We start from the raw sequence: 19,905 nt of genomic DNA, 5'->3' as shown, positions 1-19,905 counted from the left end.
ACAGTCCAGATTAAATGCGTGAATGGCTGAGGTTTTTATTTTAATATTTATGGAAGATTAGGACTACATGAATTGGAACTCTAAATATTCAAATTTTAAAAGTTCAGATTTCCAATTTAAAATACTGTAGAAGTGGACTTCTGGTTCTTTAATATTTGTGAAGTTCACATATTGACCTGGCCCAACTGGAGAGAATTGGTAATAATCTGAGCTGCACTTACCGACTTCCATTTCATGTGCCATGTGTATCAACCCTAACCCTCACAGCCCTGCAATTATTCTCATTTGAAAATGTGGAAACTGAAGTTCCCAGAGGGTAACTAACTTGCCCAGGATCACAAGACCAGCAAAGGGCAGAACTGGGACTGGAACTCAGCTTGATCTGACTCCAATCTCATGCTCAAGATGGCTTTTCACAACAGCCCATTCCTTATCTTTTTTTCAAAATAAATTTATTTATTTTTTACTTTATTTATTTTTGGCTGTGTTGAGTCTTCGTTACTACGCGTTAGGCTTTCCTGATCTATCTTTTAAAATAAATAGTAAAAGAAAGTAAAAACATCACATTTCTATTAATAAGTCAAAATTTTGCTTGTAAAAAGAAAAAAACTGCAATGAAACAGAAAGGGCAAGATGTATTTAGAAGTATAGGTTTTATATGACTTTAAGCTGTTCTTTATACCCTTGGGTGACAGTTGATTGGGAAATTAACGACAATATTCTAAGACATAAAGCCTCTGGTATGATGGCTTCAATAATAAAGGGGTTTGTATTTAACTAGGGCTAGAAGGTTCTTAATCTCTAAATATGATACATGGGAAATAAAAATGAAAAACGATCTTTCAATAAAAAGCTGTAAGAAAGTCTCCCCCAGACATAGATTTGGCACTGATAGTAGTACAGCTAATTAAGCTGGAGGAATCAAGAGGGAAAAAAGAATAAGCAGAAGAAATTTCCAATAATAACTCCACGTGAAAGACACACTGATAATTCCACAGGAATAATCCTGACTATTAGACACATTGTAAAAGGATTTAGAGAGAACAGAATATCTCCAAACTTTTCTTCCTTTTTCCCAGAAACAAACAGCATTGTTTAGAGGAAAGACATCTCACTGGTTCTCTCTCCTCAAACTTTACCATGTTAATCAACTAAAGGCAAATAAAGCTGCAAAAAATCACTTAATATGTAAGTTGAGAGTACTCTGCTAAGATCAAATAAAAAATACAATAAATAGCAAATAAAAATGTAAGTCCTTACACTATAATGGGGAAAAAAAAATGTCTCTTGCTTTCTGTTTCTCTCCATAAATACCATTAACATGCGGGAATCAAACTGTATTAAGGGGTAAGTTAAGTGACTTCCATCTCTGGTAAGGACAACTGACAACATGAAGTTCTTAACTGTTTTAGGCATTCATACCATGTTGCCTACTGGCAGAAATTAAGTCATAAATGGACAAAGAGATTAACAAATGGCAATCAATATTGTGATTATTTTGAAAGACCAAAACAAAGCATAAGATATTAGATCTATACCATGTGTTCCCAAAGCTATTTCCTAAGTCAATGCATCACAACTGTTGGAAAAAAACTGAATATTCAAAAACTCTTGATTTATTACTCCTTTCCTGAGTATTGAGGAAAACTGTCATTCTTTGATACAAGCTAAGGGAAGACCGGGTAATGTGGTTTGAGAATCACTGCTAAAAAGGAGACAAACCATAAACAGAGAAATTTTCGAATCCTTGCAAGAACAAGAACTGAACAGGGAATATATCTCCAAACACATCCTCTTCAAAAAGTGAAAAACTCAATGGATTTTCAAGACTCATTGTGGAATTTAACTTCCAAGGTGTTAACATATGTTTCTTCAAAGCATCAGCAGGCGCTGATTGGTAGGGAAGCTAAGTGATTTCTGTGGGTTAGTGAAATAGCTACTGGCACCTGAATTTAATAAGGAAACGAAAGCTGCTTTGACCTTTAAAAGTCTATAGTAAACAAGACATGGACATCTTACTGTGAAGCCACAGAATCTTTTCACATCTTGGAAAAAAGAATGCTTAAGGATTTTCTTGAGCTCAAAGACACCCTAATACATGACTGTGGGGAACTACACCTGTAGATTTTAGAGACATCATTCAAAACTTTAATAGGGGGAGGAGTCAAGATGGCCGGGTGCGAAAGCGCGGAGTTAGCATCTCCCCACAACTTGGGCACCTGCTGGCCGCTGGTGGGGGACTCTGACCCTCAAGGAGATGGGAGGAACCCCAGAATGAACTGGTAGGACGTAGGGGGACTGAGGCAGGGAGGGGCAGTGGAGGCCAGACAGGATCGGTGCCCCTGAGGCCAGAGAGATCAGGAGAGGCAGGGGGAAAGGGCCCTCCCAGACCCCAGACCAGAGGAACACGAGAGGAAAGGAGGGCGTTTGCCCTGCCCACTCGAGCCCAGGAAGCCTGCTAGGCTCCCAGGTGAGGTCCCCTGCCCTCTGAGACCAGGGGTGGGGGCATGCCTGGGCCCCTTCTCTTTCTTGAGCCTAAGCCCCACCCCCCACAGCCCCCGGGCCTTTTCCAGCCCTGTGGGTCCTAAGCACTGGCCCCGCCCACCGACCAACCTTACCCTTGATTAGGCCCTGCTCTCCACAGCCACGGCCTTCCCCCCCCACCACCACCTTTTTTTCTTTCCTTTTCCCTCCTTTTTCTTTACTACTGTGGTACCTTCCAGTTGTTGATTCATCTTTTCTACTACTGTGGTACTTTGCAGTTGTTGATTCATCATATTTTTATTTTTAGATTCTTTCTAACACATCTGTTAGTTTCCTAGTCTAATTTTATCTTTTACTTTGTTATTGTTTTCTTTTTTTTTTTTTTGCCACCCCATGTGGCTTGTGGGATCTTGATTTGTGAGCCCAGGGTCGGGCGGAAGCTCCTGCGGTGGGAGCTCCAAGTCCAAACCACTGGGCCAACACAGAACCTCAGACTCCAGGGAATATTCATCAGAATGAGGTCTCACAGAGTTCCTCATCTCAGCACCAAGACCCAGCTCTACCCAACAGCTTACAAACTCCAGTGTTGGAAGCCTCAGGCCAAACAACCACTAAAATAGGAACACAATCCCACATATTAAAAAAAAAAAAAATTGGAATGGCAGAAAAATATGTCACAGGTGAAGGAACAAGGTAAAAACTTACAAGACCAAATAAATGAAAAGGAAACAGGCAATCTACATGAAAAAGAATTCAGAGTAATAAGAGTAAAGATGATCCAGAATCTCGGAAACAATGGAAGATACAAGACCTAGAAGAACTAAAGAACAAAAAAACAGGGATGAACAACACAATAACTGAAATGAAAGATATACTAGAAGGAATCAATAGCAGAATAACTGGGGCAGAAGAACAGATAAGTGACCTGGAAGACAGAATGGTGGAAATCACTGCCATGGAACAGAATAAAGAAAAAAGAGTGAAAAGAATTGAAGACAATCTCAGAGACCTCTGGGACAACACTAAATGCACCAACACTTGAATTATAGGGGTCCCAGAAGAAGAGAAAAAGAAAGGGTCTGAGAAAATATTTGAAGAGGTTATAGTGGAAAACTTCCCTAACATGGGAAAGGAAACAGTCACCCAAGTCCAGGAAGCACAGAGAGTCCCATACAGGATAAACCCTAGTAAAAACACACCAAGACACAAATTAATCAAACTATCAAAAATTAAATACACAGCAAAACTATTAAAAGCAGCAAGGGAAAAACAACAAATGACATACAAGTGAATCCCCATAAGGTTAACAGATGATCTTTCAGCAGAAACTCACTCTATGCAGCCACCATCACCCTGATACCAAAATCAGGCAAAGATGTCACAGAAAAAGAAAACTACAGGCCAATATCACTGAAGAACATCGATGCAAACATCCTCAACAAAATACTAGCAAACAGAATCCAACAGCACATTAAAAGGATCATACACCATGATCAAGGTGGGATTTATCCCAGGGTTGCAAGGATTCTTCAATATACACAAATAAATGAATGTGATATACCACATTAACAAATTAAGGAATAAAAATCATATGATCATCTCAATAGACGCAGAAAGAGCTCTTCACAAAGTTCAACATCCATTTATGATAAAAAATCTCTAGAAAATGGGCACAGAGGGAACCTACCTCAACATAATAAAGGCCATATATGACAAACCCACAGCAAGCATCATACTCGATGGGGAAAAACTGAAAGCATTTCTACAAGGATCAGGAACAAAACAAGGATGTCCACTCTCACCACTCTTATTCAACATAGTTTTGGAAGTCCTAGCCACAGCAATCAGAGAAGAAAACGAAATGAAAACAAATTGGAAAAGAAGAGGTAAAACTGCCACTATTTGCTGATGACATGATACTATACATAGAAAATCCTAAAGATGCCGCCAGAAAACTACTAGAACTAACAAAGGAATTTGGTAAGGTTGCAGGATACAAAATGAATGCACAGAAATCTCTGGCATTCCTATACACCAACAATGAAAAATCAGAAAGAGAAATTAAGGAAACACTCCCATTTACCACTGCAACAAAAAGAATAAAATATCTAGGAATAAACCTGCCTAAGGAGGCGAAAGACTTGTACTCAGAAAACTATAAACCACTGATGAAAGAAATTAAAGATGACATAAACAGATGGAGAAATATACCACGTTCTTGGATTGGAAGAATCAATACTGTGAAAATGACTATACTATCAAAGCAATCTACAGATTCAATGCAATCCCTATCAAACTACCAATGGCATTCTTCACAGAATTAGAACAAAAAATCTTACAATTCGTATGGAAGCACAAAAGACCCCGAATAGCCAAAGCCATCTTGAGAAAGAAAAAAGGAGTTGGAGGAATCAGGTTCCCTGACTTCAAACTATACCACCAAGCTACAGTAATCAAGACAGTATTGTACTGGCACCAAAAGAGAAATATAGATCAATGGTACAGGATAGAATGCCCACAGATAAACCCACGCACATATGGGCACCTAATTTATGACAAAGGAGGCAAGAACAGACAATGGAGAAAAGACAGCTTCTTCAATAAGTGGTGCTGGGAAAACTGGAAAGCCACATGTAATAGAATGAAATTAGAACACTCCCTAACACCATACACAAAAATAAACTCAAAATGGATTAAAGACCTAAATGTAAGGCCAGACACTATAAAGCTCTTGGAGGAAAACATAGGAAAAACACTCTATGACATAAATCACAGCAAGATCCTTTCTGACCCACCTCCTAGAGAAATGGAAATAAAATCAAAAATAAACAAATGGGACCTAATGAAACTTAAAAGCTTTTGCACAGCAAAGGAAACCATAAACAAGACGAAAAGACAACCCTCAGAATGGGAGAAAATATTTGCAAATGAAGCAACTGACAAAGGATTAATCTCCAAAATTTATAAGCTGCTCATGCAGCTCAATATCAAAAAACAAACAATCCAGTTAAAAAATGGGCAGAAGATCTAAATAGACATTTCTCCAAAGAAGACATACAGATGGCCGAGAGGCACATGAAAAGATGCTCAACATCACTAATTATTAGAGAAATGCAAATCAAAACTACAATGAGGTATCACGTCACACTGGTCAGAATGGCTATTAAAAAAGCTAGAAACAATAAATGCTGGAAAGGGTGTGGTGAAAAGGGAACCCTCCTACACTGCTGGTGTGAATGTAAATTGATACAACCACTATGGAGAACAGTATGGAGGTTCTTTAAAAAACTAAAAATAGAACTACCATATGACCCAGCAATCCCATTACTGGGCATATACCATGAGAAAACCATAATTCAAAAAAAGACATGCACCATGATGTTCATTGCAGCACTATTTACAATAGCCAGGACATGGAAGCAACCTAAGTGTCCATCAACAGATGAATGGATAAAGAAGATGTGGCACATATATACAATGGAATACTACTCAGCCATAAAAAGAAATGAAATTGAGTTATTTGTAGTGAGGTGGATGGACCCAGAGTCTGTCATACAGAGTGAAGTAAGTCAGAAAGAGAAAAACAAATACCGTATGCTAATGCATATATATGGAATCTAAAAAAAAAAGGTACTGATGAACCTAGTTGCAGGGCAGGAATAAAGAGGTAGGCATAGAGAATGGACTTGATGACATGGGGTGGGAGGGAGAGGCTGGGGCGAAGTGAGAGTAGCATCAACACATATGCACTACCGAATGTAAAAGAGTTGGCTGGCGGGAAGCAGCAGCATAGCACAGGGAGATCAGCTCGGTGCTCTGTGATGATCTAGGGGGTGAGATAGGGAGGATGGGAGGGAGGCTCAAGGATACGGGGACATGTGTATACATATGGCTGATTCGCTTTGTTGTGCAACAGAAACTAACACGGTATTGTGAAGCAATTATACTCCAATAAAGATCTTTTTAAAAAAAAAGCAAACCTTAATAGGGCATAGGGGAAAGCTCAACATCCAGTTAACATAAGGAAAACAGAATCTGCAACTAGGTTAAGAAAGGAGGATGCTAATACTTGATTCTAAATTGCTTCTTTCTACATCTGAGGATAACAGAAATGACTTTTTCTCAGAATTACCTTAAAAAAAAAAGCAATAAGGGGTTGGGGGGGCGTGAAATAGGCCAAGGGGATTAAGAGGTACAAACTTCCAGTTATAAAATAATTAAGTCACAGGGATGTAATGTACAGCACAGAAAATAGAGTCAATAATATTATGGTAATTTTATATGGTGACAGATGCTTACTAGACTTACAGTGACCAATTCATAATGTATATAAATGTTGAATCACTATGCTGTATACCTGAAACTAATATGATATTGTACGTCAACTGTACTTCAATTAAAAAATTAAAAGGAAATAACAACTACAAAAAAGGAAATTAAAACTAAGATTTAAATATAAATCCAAGGTTTATTTTTAAAAGGTCTAACTATACCATGTTATAGTCAGAGACCATAAGATACATATGCCAAGTGAAACATACATTCTGGAAGAGCCTGAGACATTAGCTCACATCAGAACCGTGGTAGTCTCTTAGTTGTGCCATCCAATTTAAGATAATTAATCTGTACAGAGACCATGTTTCCAATATTGGATTGAAATGTTAACCACGTGTCAATGGGTATGGCTGTGTCTAAAACACAGCCATAGAAAACACGACAGGTGAACAGGAGCAATCTCTATTAGATAGAATTCAAATATATACAAGAATAAACTTCTAAGGAATTTTATCACTGCTGAACTTTCTGACTTTAAGTCTTAAAACTAATATATTAATATTAATTCGTTCAAGTCGAGCAAATAGTGCAACAAGACACAGTTCCCTGTTAATTTGTTTTCTAGGGAAAAACTAAGGGGACCTCGCTATATGGCAAGATTTCAGATGAAAGTTCTACTACAGGAAAAGGGACTCCTCCCTTTGAAGTGTCAAGTCTGCAAGAGAACAAATCCAGTACAGAGATGGGTTCTTTTCACCCTCCCGGCTTTTAGTGATGACTGTACCCAAGGCTCTGCTAGATAGTCCTAGGACAGACATACCCGTTCCCTGTGAAAGATCATAAAAGTTCCTGGTGTGCTCTAGTTGAAAAGTCATCTAAATTCAGATTTAATTGGATGGATTTACACTGGCCCAATGCAGTCTTATGAGTCTTTCTCTGAGACCTGAACCATTCTCAGTTCCCAAAGAGTTTAAAGATTGGGGGACTTCCCTGGTGGTCCACTGGTTAAGACTCCGTGTTTCCACTGCAGGAGGCATGGGTTTGATCCTTGGTCAGGGAACTAAGATCCTGCATGCCGTGCGTGAGGCATGGCCAAAAAAAAAAGTCATTCGAAAGATTGGGATGAAGTTACCTGGAGAAGGAACAATACAGAGAAGGGCTGGAAAGATATATGACTTTAGAACTGTCTTGGAGGCAAAATAAATAATTAAAATAAAGCTGAAAATATAAACAGTTTTCCCTGGTGGCAACTGTTTTGGTAGATTATTTTTTAACTCATGTTTTTAGGAAAAATTTCCCCATCAGATTAAGTAGTTAAAGCAAAGCTACAAAAGGCAAATATCCTAACAGCATGTAAAATTTGAATATGAAAATGAAAACTCAACTCCAGGTATCCATCTAGAGGAGAACTGAAAACATTTCTATTTTTCAGGGTTTCAGGTGTTTTGGGACAATGTTTGAGTTAAGGTTGCGTTGTATGCTCTCAATAAATGAAGATAAAATGATTACATTCTATTTGGGGCTAATCCAATCACCTCAGATTTTCTTTGCAATGATGATGTTCAGTAGTGGTAGGAGTAATGCAAATATAAACACTCTTATCACCATCGGTAGGAAGGGGTATGATCTTTCTGAAGAGCAACATGGGCCTTTAAAAAGTTTACGGCTTTTCCATAAAAACAAATGAAATAATGCCATTTGCAGCAATGTGGATAGACCTAGAGATTATCGTACTAAGTGCAATATGTCAGAAAGAGAAAGACAAATACCATATGATATCACTTATATGTGGAATCTAAAATATGACACAAATGAACTTATCTACAAAACAGAAACAGACTCACAGACATAGAGAACAGACTTGTGGTTGCCAAGGGGGTAGGGAGTGGGGGAGGGATGGGATGGACTGGGAGTTTGGGATGAGCACGTGCAAACTATATATTACATCAATATATAGAATAGATAAACAACAAGGTCCTACTGTATAGCACAGGGAACTATATTCAATATCCTGTGACAAACCATCATGAAAAAGAACTTAAATATATATGTGTAACTGCCTCACTTTGCTATACAGCAGAAATTAACACAACACTGTAAATCAATTATACTTCAATAACTTTTTAAAAAAAGTTTATGGCTTTTTCTCCAAAATCCTACTCCTAAAGATCTATCTTCAGGAGAGAAAAGTGAGGGAAATTTCCATATGAAGATAATTATTGCACTGTTCTTTATAATAGCAAATCCAAGTGATCAACAATAGAGGAATGACAAAATAAATTCTGACACATTCATACTTTTATAAGCTAGGCAGTTATTATCATATTCAACATTTACTGAGTGTCAGGCACTTACTTAAGTGCTTTACTCATTCAGCCTTCACAAGAACCCTATGAAGCAAGTTCTCTTATTTACTGGTCCCACTTTACCGATCAGAAAAGAAAGAAGTTGCGTTACTTTGCTGAGGTCACGAAGCTAGGTCCTGGTACTGGGATTCCAAGCCAGTCCAGCTACAGAGCCCAAACTATTCAGCATATACTACATTGCTGTTTTGTATGTTACTTTTCAAATGTGATACTGAATTCTATTTTATAATTTTTCTTCCAACGATTTTTGTTTCAATATTCACAGCAAAACTGATCTGTTTTTTTTTTAGGAGAAATATCTTTTCCTTGTTTCAATATCAACGTTATTTTCCCTTCATAAAAAGGAATATGGAAAATTTCCCTTCATTTTCTATCTTCTGAAACAGTTTAAAATCATATTGGTAGGGAGGGTGGGAGGGAGGGAGACGCAAGAGGGAAGAGATATGGGAACATATGTATATGTATAACTGATTCACTTTGTTATAAAGCAGAAACTAACACACCACTGTAAAGCAATTATACCCCAATAAAGGTGTTAAAAAAAATCATATTGGGATGATGTGTTAAGGTGTGACAGATGTGCCTTGTAAACCTGAAGGAGAGGGAAGGGAGGGTAGTTCTTTAACAGCTTTATTTCATCAATAATAAATTTTCTTTCACATACTTTCCGTTTCAATAAAAAAAATTAACAGCTTTACGGAAGCATAATTTACATGCCATAAAATTTACCTGTTTGAAGCGTACAATTCAATGATTTTTAGTAAATTTACAGAGTTTTGCATTCATTACCACAATCATTTTCAAACATTCCCATCACCCTAAAAAGATCCCATGTGCCCATTTAGAGTCAATCCCTGCTGCCATCTCCTGCCCCTCCATTTAACAGTACAAGTCTATAACCTTAATGTTTATGGAAAGATGCATCTATTTTATATGGATGAAATAAAACAGTAAGAGTCAAATCTTGAGTCGCATTGCATTATCATGTGACTATATTATATTAAAAAGTTCTTTACTTTTGAGACAACAATGTGGTGCTGTGCACAAGTGGTATAATTTTCTCATTGCTCATTAAAGCTACCTGGTACTCATGGGAAAAAAGCAGTATGATTGTTCTCATTTTCCTATCTTCAGTACTGAGACTTCCAGAAACACTGATTCTTAACAGCCCCATGGGCAGCAAGCAAATACTAAAATATGATCGCCCTGCCTTTTGACACATCAGAGATTGCCATTCTTCTTTATTGCACGTTAACCTTGTTCTCTAACAATAAAATAGTTTTAAATAATTTTCATTTTCTTAATTTCTATTTTTCCCCTAATAAGAGTCTGGCTATTTCTAAACTGGACAAAGTGTTTTACCTATAATGTTCAGGAATTTAGGGCTGAGAATCAAACCCAGCTGACCAGAAGTCCAGCCAATATATTTTTAGTTAGGATTAAGTAGAAATTTCTTTAATTAGGAAGCATTAGTGTCATCTGATTTCTGATCTTTGCTTCAGAGTTCTCCCCATACAATAGGGAACATTTAGTAAAAGATTAAACTTAATTTAACATGAAAATATTTTTACATGTTCAAACATGCATAATCCAGTCAGGAGATATTTAGATCTAAGATTAGCAAAACTTCTTTGAGCATCAAGAATTTCTTCCAATGATAAAAATCAACAGAAAATAGACTCCTGGAGAAGTTGAAAGAGCACTGACTTTGGAACCATAAACATGGGTTGAAATCTATCTTGGTCCTCACTCTGAAGGACTCAGGGAAAGTGAAAGGAGAGCCACGGATCTCTGCGTGCTCCTGATAAGCCTAACATTCACTGCCTTTCCAGCATAATCCGCCTTTAGGACTAACTGATCTTTTCACCCAGCCTCAGATGCTACTTCTGTGGTCCTCCCTGGCCTCGGAATCACCCAGAACTGCACCCTCTCCATGATCTCAATGTTAAGCATCTCACCTTCCCAGAACATTAATTATCTCTCTTCCACTCCCTATAGCAAAAATGCCAATTCCACTATTTTTCAACACCATTAGGATTTATAATCCACTGATTTTTACCTTGCTTTACTCTCTGCACACCACCTCCCTCATTCCTTACTTCCCTCCTTTCCAGCTGAAGTTCCTGATTTATCATTATAATCACTCTCTTCTCCCTCGCTCTTCACCACATGCTCGTCAGAAATCCTTAACCCGGTTACAGTCAACCTTCTGCCCTCTCTATGCCTCCACCCATGTTACTGAACACTGCTTGTGAACACACAACTATGCCAATTTCACTTCCTATTCAAGAGGATCCTTTCTGTGCTCAGCAGTCACACTACTATTTCTCTGGTCCATTCATCTCCCACACTCAGTTCACTCCTTCTTAAGCCCTCGACACCTCCCTTCCCATCCTCGGCAGATGATGTCTTTCCTAGTTCACTGAGGAAATGAAAGCCATCAGCAGACCACTTCTACAACCACATCTCCCACCAGCTGGCATCTGTGCCCACATGCTTGCTTGTGCTCTTATAGGAAAGACCAGTCTGTGCTCCAATCTAAGCATCCTCACCCCCAACTAGTGAGTTAGGCTCCGTCCCCTCCTGTCTGTCAAGGACACCACTTCAGTAATTCTCTCACTTTCTCTCCTGCATCATCGATTTCCCCCTCTTTCCTGGATAATTCCATCAGCACACAAACAATGATGTAATTTCTCTCATCTTAAAACAAAACAACTAAAAACTCTGCACCACCCAGGTTCTTCTGCCAGCTGTGTCTCTACTTCCTTTAACAGCAAACCTACTCTTAAAAATTGCCTATATTTGCTGTCTCCAATCACTCTCCTCTTTCTCTTGAATCCATTTCACGATACCAAATCCAACGGTCGGTTCTTCATGGTTTGCAGCATTTGGCAGCCAATCACTTCTTCCTTCTTGAAACACTTTCTCTACATACTTGGCTTCCAGAATACTTCTGTCAGTTCTCTGCCTTCCTCTCTGCTTTCCTCTCAGTCTCTTATTGCTTCCTGCTTATCTCATCCCAACTTTGGTGTGATCAGTCCTTAAAACTCACAGAGGGTTTTATTTATGTTCACTCCCTAGGTGACCTTATCTCATCTCTTGGCTTTAAATACTATGACATGCTGACAGCACCCTAATCTAGCCCTTCAGTTTGTGGAACCTCCTCATTCCAGAATGGTATATTCAACTGCCTAGAGGACATCTCCAGTTGGATATCTATCAAGCATCTTTTTTTTTTTAATATTTTATTTATTTATTTTTGGTTGTGTTGGGCCTTAGTTGCGGCACTCAGGATCTCCGTTGCGGCGTGCGGGACCTTTCGTTGTGGCGTGCAGGCTCTTCCTTGCGGTGTGTGGGCTTCTCCCTAGTTGTGGCGGGTGGGCTCCAGAGCGCATGGGCTCTGTAGTTTGCGGCACGTGGGCTCTCTACGTGTAGTTTGAGGCATGTGGGCTCAGTAGTTGCGGCGCACGGGCTTAGCTGCCCCACAGCATGTGGGATCTTAGTTCCCTGACCAGGGATCGAACCCACGTCCCCTGCATTGGAAGGCGGATTCTTAACCACTGGACCACCAGGGAAGTCCCTATCAAACATCTTAAACTTAACATGCCTATGAATGAACTTCTTGTCTACCCCTCAACAACAATCTCCCCCTACTGTGCACCCCATCTCAGTAAATGGATAGCCTACACTTCTGGGGGCTCAGGCCAAAAACCTTGGAGTCATTATTGACTCCTACCCACAACCAATCCATCAGCAGGTCCCATTTGCTCTGCCTTTAAAATGCAACCAGATCTGCCACTTCTTAACCACTTCTGTCTCAATGGCCCTGGTCCAAAGCCACCATCACCTCCTGCCCAAATGACTGCAATAGTTTTCTGACTGGTCTCCCTGCTTCTACCCCTGACCATTCTCAATCCAGTAGCCAATAGGATCCATTTAAAACTTTAAGTCAGGTCAAAATGTTGCCCTTCTACTTAGAACAGAAACCAAAGGCCTCACAGTAGCCTATGAGGGCCCATGTGGTCTGGCCTTGTTCCCTGTCTGACCTCATTTCCTATCACTGGAGCCCCTGGCCCACTCTGCTCTAGCTTCAGTGTTTCTCAAATATCCCAAACACACCCCTGCTCAGGAACCTTGTAAGTTATGCTGTGTGCTTCAACCCCTTTATCCCAGATAACCCTTTGGCTCACTGCCTCTCTTTCCTCAAATTCCTGCTCAGAAACCACCTCAGCAATGCCTCCCCTGACGGCTCTATTTAAAAGTGGTGCCTAGCCCAGCATCCCTACCCTGTTTTACTTTTCTCCAAAGAACCTGTCATGATCTGACCTAAAATTAGAATATAAACTCCATGATGAAGGGCTTTTGCTATGTTGTTACCTGACTATTCTAGAACAGCACCTGGCATGGGCACTGAGAACATGACTGCTACATAAATGAGTGTTGACCCTGGACCTGGGAGGCTGCCAGAGCATGGAGGCAGATTTCTAGACAACAAATCAGAAGACTTAGATTTAAATCTGATTACTAGACTAGGAAATAGAAGCAACACCCAGCTTTGCTAGTGAACAGTATGATACAACTTGTTAAGTCATTTAACCTCCAAGAACCTCAGTTTCCTCAATTATAAAATAGAAATGAAAACATGCTTCTCTCACGGAGTCAATGTGTGGATGAAAATGTTATGCGAATGTAAAATACTGTCAAGCTTCTGTAACTGATCACGTTAAACTGTTTAGAATCAATTTAACATTTGTAGACACTAGTTCATTGTTTTTGTAAACCAAAAAAAAAAAACTTGAATTATAACAAAGATTTTAAACAGTCCTTCCTGCTCTAGAATTTTTAATTGTCTACACTATTAATTATACACATTAGTTTTTTTTTTTTTTTTTTTTTTTTGCCGTACGCGGGCCTCTCATTGTTGTGGCCTCTCCCGTTGCGGAGCACAGGCTCCGGACGCGCAGGCTCAGCGGCCACGGCTCACGGGCCCAGCCGCTCCGCGGCATGTGGGATCTTCCCGGACCGGGGCATGAACCCGTGTGCCCTGCATCGGCAGGCGGACTCTCAACCACTGTGCCACCAGGGAAGCCCTAATTATACACATTAGTATCTTAATACTGGTGTCTAACTTCTAGCCTCATGGCTATAATTATTTTTGTTTTCTATTCTGAGACCTTATCTATTCTCTTCTAAATAGAGACAGAAGAGACTTGGTATCTTGAGGTCTTTGGTACTTGCATTTGGCTCTGGAACTGCCCTTCCTACAGCCGACAACCAGGCAAAGCTGAGGTGGGATCTCATAGAGGCAGCAATAAGAGCCAGCTTCCTTAGGAAATAAAACATCACTAAAATGTCAAGACAGTCCAAAAGGTATCCAGAGAATGTGGACCGCACCGAAGCATAGCTGGCAAGAGAGGCATCTGAAAGCGGCAAGAGACATCTTCTCTAAATTCTACTTTTATTTCAAATTACATAACGAGAAATATCAATACTTCTTTTAAGTTAGTTTAGTTCTTCACAGAAATGACTTAATCGTGATTCAAAATGATGGCATCGCCATTCAGTGAGAGATAATGTAAAAAGCAAGAAATGTTTCTTAGTCACCTATAAATGTGCTTTTTATAATATTGTAACAAACTCATTGAATTAATTGCCAAGGGGGAAAAGTTATCTCCTGACTAAAGAATATGGTTCCTATTATCAGATGATGTGAGCTATATAGTTCACCTTTTTTTTTCCCCACACCTTGATCTTGAAAGCTTCAAGTTAAATAAATTTTCGATTTCAGTAACTGTAATAATCCCATTCTCCATATTTGCAAGTATAAGCTCCCCCTTACTCCCACAGGCCTTCTAATCCCGTTCATTTTATGTACCCATGATGCCCTCCTGTGCCAAGCAACAGGCATGGAACGTTAGAGTCTCAATAGCTGTCTCATCATTGCCATGTTTTTAAAAACAGCAGCAACACTTGCTCAGCACTTAGGTTCCATGTCTTGTCTAACTTGAAAAGTTCTCAAAACCAGTCTGTAGTGGAGCCAGGAAAGAGGCTCAACACTCTGGACCAGGACCAGGACCCAGCGCTCTGCCCTCGGGTCTCAGAGCCACCCGCCCCTCCTTTTGTAATGAACAGGGTACCAATCATAAGGCAAAACCTCCAGGATTACATCCTTACTCCGCTTCTCTCGGACTAGACTGTCAGCTCCTGGGAGGCAGGCACCCCCATGATTCATGCCCCTTTATAGGTCCTGCTCCTTGTACACAATAAACATCCAATAAATATTCCCTGACTTAGGGAGGCAAGGAACCAGTTACAATAGGTAGAGATTGAAGCAGAAAAGGGAAAGTGAGAAAGCAGGACGTATTGGTCAGCTAACTGGCTTATTTCCTCTTTTTTATCTTCTCCTGTCAGTCCTGTAGCCGTTCTCGAGGCCCAGGACTCGGGGCAGCCCTCTGCACAGCCCTCCGTGACCCAAGCTCAGGGACCTGCCCTGGACTGTTCACCCTCGGCCGGGGGGCGGGGGAGAAGATGGGAGCAACTAGGGCAAGTCCCTGAGATGTGGCAGACGGGGCAGAGGGAGCCTATGAGCCTGGCCTTGGCCCACACCAGGGTCTCTGCACTGCGTGAGCCCTATTCCTTCCAGCGCCCTCCCCCAACGGCCCCTCCTCCACCCGCAGGCAGGAAGTCCAGGCACCCTGCTCTGCCTCGGGCCCTAGCTTCGCCCCCTGGGTCCTGCAGCTGCACCCTGCAGTATCTGGGCTGGCCAGGGTGAGGACCAAAGAACAGGAGGGGGCGAAGCCGAGGACCAGCTAGGAGGTGAAGCTGGCCCTGCTCCTCTCCTCCCCGGCGGGCCTCGCCCTGGGAGCCTGAGTCCAGACGGCAGGAAGTGCTGGCTCTGAGGACAGAAACATGGGCCCTGCGGGCTGTGTCTTCCTGCTGCCCCTTCTGCTGGGGATCTCAGGTGAACCCCTGGGGTGAGGAGAGTCCCGGGAGGGGGCTGCACAGGGCCTGGGGTGTGGGCCGCCCTCGGCAATAAGAAGCCATCCTGGGTGTCCCCACGGTCCACCTTTCCTCTTCCTAGGCACAGATGACCAAAGAATCTCGTGAAGTCAAGTAAGGCGCCCCAGCCAGGGCCAGCATGGGGGGGCGGGGGGATGGGGCGAAGGAGGAGGGAGGAGGGGACACCAGTGTGGGGAGGGGGCAGGCCTCCCAGGACTTTCTCCTCTTTGTCCGCAGTCTGTGGGCGGCCCGCGGCCTTATCTGGCACTGCCTCAGGCACGGAGGCCAACGTGGGGCAGTGGCCCTAGCAGGTCAGCAACCGCCAGGGATTGTTTCACATCTGTGTGGCCACCCTCATCTGAAAGCAGTGGGTACTGACGGTGGCAAGCTGCTTCCGGTGAGTGCGGAGCCTTGCTTCGGGCAGACCCATCAGGGACGAGGGTGACTGAAGCTCCTGGGCTGAGGACAGAGAGTTGTTCACCTTGCATTGCCCGATACAGTATCTGTGCCTAAGAAGTGGGTCCAAATGTTTCCTGCCCTAGCTCTCAGTTCAATACGACTACTCTTAGACTTCGGGTATCTTTACGTTTGACAATCATCTTGACTGAAATGAGTGCCTAGAAAATGTCACACACACACCCCACCCCCCATCTAATTCTCTACCCAAGGAGACATTCCCCAGGGGGAGCCACTCCCTCTACTGCATGCCCACATCCGCATACCACTCCGGATGCACGGTTCTGAGCCCTCTTCACTCTCCCTAGGTGGCCTCATCTATTCCCATGGTTTAAAATGTCGTAGATTTGTTAACATCGCCAGCTCCGAACTCTAATTCTGATGCATTTCCATTCAGATGTCTCACTGGTATCTCAAAGATGATGTAATCAAGAGAACTACAATTCTACCACCAGCAATATCCCCAAACCTTTTCTCTCCCTTTCTTCCCATCTCATTCAACAACACAGCCAGCTGCTCAAGCCAGAAATATGAAGCCTCACTTTCCCTCACCCTTCATATTCACTGCACACACCAATTCTTCAGTTTTACTTCCACAGAATACTTTGACTCCAGCACACATGTTCTGGACCACTGCAATAGCAAAATAAGTTTTGCTACCTTCATACACACAACAAAGTGATTTTTTTTTTAAGTCAGAGGCAGGATCGTGTCATTCCCCCCTTCCAATCCTCCAGTCGCTGCGCAAGCACCTAGAATAAAACCTATTAAGCTATGAATTGCCAGGTACCTGCTCATTTCCCTAACATCATCCCATTCTACTCCAGGTATACTTCAATTCCTAGAGACTTCCAAGCTCTTTCTTACGCTCAGCGCCTTTGCACAGGCTATTCCCTCTGGAATGCTCTTCCTTATAGCTCTTCTCATGGCTGACTCCCACCTTGTGGGACTCAGTTGAAAAGTTACCTCTTCAACGAGACCTTCCCTGATCACCAATTCATAGGCTCTTCCCCCATCTTTTGCTCTCTACCTCAAAATCCTGTTTTCTTCATAAAATTTATCACAATTTAAAATTCTATACCTGTTTACTTGTGTGTTCTCTCTCTCCCTCCCTCCCTCTCCTCCACCCTCTCTCTCTCTCTCTCTCTCTCTCTCTCTCACACACACACACACACACACACACACACACACACACACACAATCCTTGAGACCAAAAGCCCTGTGAGGGCCAGATCATGTCTAAGTTTCATTTATATTTTCAGGAGATGCTCAGCACTTATTGAAGGAACATATGCTTAGGAAGAGCTAGACGAAAAATACAACCTCCAGAACTCTGGGCTCTGCTGTGACACTCCATGACAGAGTCACAAGAAACCCACGGTACTTGCTCTGCTCCTCTTCTTCTCAGGTCTAAGGACACCAGAAAATACAAGGTATTGGTGGGGTCACTTCAGGTCTCTGGTCACCAAGACTCCAAAACGACGATCATCCCCGTGTCCAGGATTATTCTCTACCCCAACTTCCAGAGAAATGCATTCAGCGCCATTGCTGTGGCAGAACTGGCCCACCTGCTTTCCTTTGGCCCCACTGTCCTGCCCATTTGCCTCCCATCATCGGCAGTCCAGCTGAAGAACTCAACCTCCTGCTGGGTGACTGGATGGGGCAATTCTGGGATATCCCAATGTGAGGATAAGTAGACTTTCTGAGCTCTGTTTCCTCCACTGACAGTCCCTCCCCCTACTCTCTATCCCACTCCTGGCACCAGATGTGGTGCGCTCTCGCTCTCCGGAAATTAATCCGAGGTACTGCAGACTTCAGTTCTCCTCAACCCCCAGGTTTCCTCTGCCTCCTTCATACTTCTGCTGCTGTAATTGCTTTGCTTATCTACATCTGCTTCTGCTCTTGTTTCACAATACTACTAAGACCTTAAAAGTGAAAAGGACAGGGCAATGAATTTAAGGAGAGTTGTTAGTTCTCCTGCGGCACCTGGGTAGAGTGTATGCGGGTAGGTGGGTAGGGGGAAGCAGACACAAAGATGGATCCAGGAAAGTTAAGAGTGCTCAGCAGGTCCCAAGTCAGACTAGGAGAGTAAGGCTACATGTATCAATAGTCCTTTTTTTAAAAATTTTATTTATTTTTATTTTTGGCTGCCTTGGGTCTTCATTGCTGCATGCAGGCTTTCTCTAGTTGCAGCAAGCGGGGGGTACTCTTGGTTGTGGTGCACAGGCTTCTCATTGCGGTGGCTTCTCTTGTTGTAGAGCACGGGCTCTAGCCACGTGGGCTTCAGTAGTTGTGGCGCGTGGGCTTCAGTAGTTGTGGCGCACGGGCTTAGTTGCTCCGCGGCATGTGGAATTTTCCCAGACCAGGGCTCGAACCCGTGTCTCCTGCATTGGCAGGCAGATTCTTCATGACTGTGCCACCAGGGAAGCCCTCAATAGTCTTGATTCTTCTTAATCTATTAGATCCACCTTCTTATGTTCTATGGAATATAAAAATATATTCCAAAGCCAAACAACTTAATACTACATCTTTCATGATTTTAGGTTTTTCTGAATCAGAAGATTCTTCTGTTTTTTGTGGTACAGCAGGAGCAACTGCCATCAGTCTTGTTCAGACCCAGGGAACTCAGCCTTTAGACCATTTGCCAAACCAGAAATCAGAGTGCTGCCTGTTATGGGGGCAGAAACTTGAAATCAGAGCTATCCCTGAAAATCAAAGGCATGAAAGCTATTTCCATAGCTGAAAGTTGCTTCCTCATTTTTTAAGACAACTTTGACTCTTTTTGACCTTACAGCTATGAACCCATCTTATACACTGAAGGAGCTAAAAGTACACCTCAGTGATCTCCAGACATGCAACAACCGCTACAGAAAGAAAGCTTGTTGCACAGAGTTGAGCCCATCAGTGAAGCCGTGATCTGCTCCAGGCTCCCAGTGGGGCAGACAGATCAGTGCATAGTAAGAATCCATCCTATAGGCACCTTGCAGAGCCCTTCCATTCCCCAGTGTGCTTCCTCCATGTCTCGTAGCTTCGGGGTCCTTGCGTGAACCCAGGAGTGTCTGGACAGGCCCTAACTCCACTGCTCTTGGCTAAATTACTGCAGTCTCTCCCTTTGCCCCGTGCATGGCCCAGCCATCTTTCCTCTCTCCCCCAGGGCAGTAGAGGAGATCCCCTGATGTGTAAAGTGGAGGATTTCTGGGTCCTGGCAGGAGTGGTGAGCTGGGAATCAAACTGCATCGGAATCAATGAGCCTGGAGTATTTACAAACATCAGTTTCTGCAAGTCTTGGATTGAGAAGTCAGCCATCTCGCACGCTGACCTCAGG

At 42.3% G+C, this 19,905-nt stretch overlaps 1 protein-coding gene across 6 annotated transcripts in view; it reads right to left on the bottom strand.

The window, feature by feature from the left end:
* Positions 1-19,905, bottom strand: part of SH3D19 (SH3 domain containing 19) — a 181,079-nt gene that overhangs the window by 119,713 nt on the left and 41,461 nt on the right. The gene's annotated exons all lie outside the window — the stretch shown is intronic.

This window comes from Pseudorca crassidens, chromosome 4, assembly GCF_039906515.1.
Source record: "Pseudorca crassidens isolate mPseCra1 chromosome 4, mPseCra1.hap1, whole genome shotgun sequence".
In the NCBI taxonomy this organism is placed as follows: domain Eukaryota; kingdom Metazoa; phylum Chordata; class Mammalia; order Artiodactyla; family Delphinidae; genus Pseudorca; species Pseudorca crassidens.
The sequence above is the reverse complement of the archived record's forward strand: the minus strand, read 5'-3'. Positions and strand labels throughout refer to the sequence as shown.